This window comes from Lacerta agilis, chromosome 9, assembly GCF_009819535.1.
Source record: "Lacerta agilis isolate rLacAgi1 chromosome 9, rLacAgi1.pri, whole genome shotgun sequence".
NCBI classification, from domain to species: domain Eukaryota; kingdom Metazoa; phylum Chordata; class Lepidosauria; order Squamata; family Lacertidae; genus Lacerta; species Lacerta agilis.
In genome coordinates, this window is record NC_046320.1 from 21,778,675 (window position 1) to 21,779,173 (window position 499).

The following is a 499-nucleotide window of genomic DNA, read 5'->3' on the forward strand; positions in this document are numbered from 1 at the left end:
GAAGCCTCTTCCCCTCCTAAGATGGCGCCCGGGAGGCCGACTTCCTCCCTCCCTCCCTCCCTCCCGCCAGCAGCTACCAGCCGCGCGGCCGCCGTTGGCTGCACCTCTATTCAAACATCAGCGCGAGCGCGGCGCGTGCGCTTCGGCACCCGGGAGCCTCCGCGGCGGCCTCGCTTTCTCAGGCCGGCGTGCGCTCGCTCTCGCGCGTGCTCCTGCGAGAGCGTCGCGCGGCGAGGAAAGGGGCGGGGCTTGGCGCCCTCGGCTTCCCAGTCAGTGGCTGCCTCGGCGCCGGAGAGCGGATGTTGTTATTGTTGTTGTTCCTGTCCGTCTCTCTCTTCCCCCTCCCCGGGGCCATGACGGGCGCTTCCTCCCGGCGGCCCTGAGAGGGAAAAGCTTTGGTGGCCGCTTCGCTCGGAGCTTCGGAGAAGGCGGCGGCCCAAGAAGCGGCTGCTGCTGCTGCTCTTGGCTCTCTCTCCTTCTCTAATTCCCGGCCTCTTCT